This window comes from Anopheles merus, unplaced genomic scaffold (assembly GCF_017562075.2).
Source record: "Anopheles merus strain MAF unplaced genomic scaffold, AmerM5.1 LNR4000432, whole genome shotgun sequence".
Classification (NCBI taxonomy): Eukaryota; Metazoa; Arthropoda; class Insecta; order Diptera; family Culicidae; genus Anopheles; species Anopheles merus.
This window is the reverse complement of record NW_024428012.1, coordinates 13,875-17,500: the sequence shown is the minus strand read 5'-3', so window position 1 is coordinate 17,500 and position 3,626 is coordinate 13,875.

Genomic DNA, 3,626 nt, shown 5'->3' with positions numbered 1-3,626 from the left:
GGGCTACCACCAATGTGACGGGAGACATTGCTAGCGGTCACTCTGCACTAGTGGAAGAACTCCACCGTGATACGGGAGACATTGCTAACGGTCACTCTGCACAGGTGCCAATACCACCTCGTGACGGGAAACATTGCTTTAAACCGAACGGCATCTCTGCGCGTGAACTTGCAACTTGCACCCCAACTTGTTACATCTGGTCGAACGGGTGCGCACGACGGGACACATTGCACGGTTCAGCGATCTCTCTGCACTAGTGGAAGAACTCCACCGTGATACGGGAGACTTTGCTACAGCGGCTTCTCTGCACTACTGGGCTACCACCTTGTGACGGGAGACATTGCTAGCGGTCACTCTGCACTAGTGGAAGAACTCCACCGTGATACGGGAGACATTGCTAACGGTCACTCTGCACAGGTGCCAATACCACCTCGTGACGGGAAACATTGCTGAAAGCGGCTTCTCTGCACTGCTGGGCTACCACCTTGTGACGGGAGACATTGCTAGCGGTCACTCTGCACTAGTGGAAGAACTCCACCGTGATACGGGAGACATTGCTAACGGTCACTCTGCACAGGTGCCAATACCACCTCGTGACGGGAAACATTGCTTTAAACCGAACGGCATCTCTGCGCGCATACACCCCAACAACACTAGACGAACATTGTCTTTGGCTACTCCGATCGGTATACATGATTATGACGGATACATTGAATGGCTATAGTGGGTTGGGTTGAAATTACCGCGGCTGCATTTTTGTTAAAACTGTAAACCGTACGGTGTCCTTCTAACAGGCGGATACCTTTGTACGGCTACAGAGTTGAATTACCCGGCTGCGTTTTGACCACTATAGTCCAATCGGTACTCTGCACTCTCATGTATACTAATGTTTCACTTGGATACACCCCACTGTTTTGTCCTACGGGCGTGTAAGCTCTCCACGACGGGATGCATTGATTGGTTCAGCGATCTTTCTGCACTTCGTGGATCTACTCCTTCGATGTGTCGGGAAACATTGCTAGCGGTCACTCTGCACTAGTGGAAGAACTCCACCGTGATACGGGAGACATTGCTAACGGTTACTCTGCACCTCGTCGAGTTACCACCGTGTGTCGGAAGACTTTGCTCCTGAGTCTCTCTGCACTGCGTAAGCTACCGCCGTGTGTCGGGAAGCATTGCTAGCGGTCACTCTGCACTAGTGGAATGATACCACCGTGATACGGGAGACATTGCTAACGGCTACTCTGCACTTCGCGGACCTGCTTACTCTGTGACGGGAGACTTGCTAGCGGCTTCTCTGCACTACTGGGCTACCACCTTGTGACGGGAGACATTGCTAGCGGTCACTCTGCACTAGTGGTAGAACACCACCGTGATACGGGAGACATTGCTAACGGTCACTCTGCACAGGTGCCAATACCACCTTGTGACGGGAAACATTGCTAGAAACCGATCGGCATCTCTGCGCGATTACTTGAACACACCCCCAACTTAGTCAACTGTTAAACTTTTTCGTAATCACGGCGGGACACATTGCTCGAGCTCTAACGGACCTCTGCACGCATGAAACATGGTGGCGGGAATCATTGCTAGAACCGAACGGCGCCTCTGCGCGATGTACAAGCTCAACAGGAACCTCGTATCGGCTGCCGAGCCGGAGCTCGAACAACTTGGACTATCACCTCTAATTATATCAACTCACACCTCCCCCGAGGGTTCCGCAGAATTGCTTCTGGGTCCCCTTATCGTTAATTGCGATTCGTGTTTGCATTACACTACATTGAGCTATTCCAACTTGTTTATCCGCATGGCGAACATTTGCTGCATAGAACATTTAAGTTCCACTTTGCTCTCCCCTACGTGGGTCTGAGCTTCGCTCTCAGGGAAAGTTATGCCACATTTGGTAAGGGAAACCCGGTTTCATCACGCTATTTTACCTGCACCATGACCCCAGACACATTTGTTCAATGGATTAGATCCAAGGAACGCCGACAAACCATGCACCACTACCCTTAATAGCTCATCGAGCTTAGCGTGAATCCTTCGAGTTTCCCTAAAAAGTTCGATTGGTCTTGCAGTGTTTAAAGACAACGAAGCTTAGTTTCAAGCATGCATTTAATATACGCTTACGAAAACCTCTTAAACTGTTACGACTTTTATGCTTGAAACCATCACGACGAAGTCTTAGGGTCCGTAGACCCGTGATGTACCGCTCCAGGGAGCTTTTTGAAAGGTTGGGTAGGTCCTTTCAGGGTCCGTAGACCCTCTACGCTGCCAGTTCTCAGCGTAAGAGTACAGCAAACTAGCCAGCTACTGTCTCTTCATGGGTCCGAAGACCCAAAAATATATTTGCTACTGACCACCTTAAGCGATGCTGGGGTGTCTGTAATTTTCGAGATTTTGTCCCCGGGACACCTAGTCCGGGGCATAAGCCGTGTACTACAAGGCCTAATTTTACTCTAATATACGCATATCAACTCGAAATCATAGGTTAAGATCATCGGCAGACACCACCAGACACCACTTTTGCTTCATAAGTTCGGACTATGGTCATACGACGAACTAAATCGGGGAGGGGACGTATGACCCAAATGGGGGCCGAAATGACCCACCGACACCTCAAACCATGCTCCTACGACAAAATAGAGGTAAAAACTACGATTTGGTGAAATTTTCATTTTTGACCTCGGAGCAAGGTACCCTCCCTATAGTAGGCAATGAACAAATGATCATGTTCCCAGGAGGGCAAAAGTTGGGAACTCGAGAGGAAAGCGCTAATGGCGCGCCTTACCTAGGGGCCCGTAGAGTAAAAAGGGTACCCCCAAAAAAGTTGTTGTTTGACGTTCTGGTTTCACTTTTCATCATCTAAAATGCGTTTTCTACACGTTTTCAGTGATTTTGGCGAAAAAAAATTTTTTGACTACTCGAGCTCTCCGGCCCGTTCGGTGACCATTTTTTGACAAAAGCTAGGGAGCTGCCCCTAGGTTTGGGGTGTCACAAAATTTTGAAAAGTGGTCAAAAAACCACTATCCAGAATCGGATGTAGAATCATTAGACGAACTTAAAATTGTTCTACGACCCATGTCTGCGACGTTTAGTTTTCGAGTTATGGCCCGCCGTAGGTCTGACGGAGAACTTTTGCTAAGCGCACTTTGATGTTTGTATGAAAAAGTACCCTACCTAGGGACGCGTAGAGCAAATTGGTACCCCCGGGCATGTTGTCGGTTGACTTTCTGGTTGCACTTTTCATCATCTAGGGTGTGTTTCTGACACGTTTTGAGGGTTTTTAGCGAAAAAAATTTTTTTGACTACTCGAGCTCTCCGGCCCGTTCGGTGCACTTTTTTGCAAAAAGCTAGGGAGCTGTCCCTAGGTTCGGGGTGTCACAAAATGATGAAAAGTGGTCAAAAAACCACTATCCAGAATCGGATAGAGAATGATTAGACGAGCTTAAAATTGTTCTACGACCCATGTCTGCGACGTTTAGTATTCGAGTTATGGCCCGCCGTAGGTCTGACCGAGCAATTTTTGTTCCGCGCACTTTGTGCACCGTGCACATTGATGTTTGTATGAAAAAGTACCCTACCTAGGGACGCGTAGAGCAAATTGGTACCCCCGGGCATGTTGT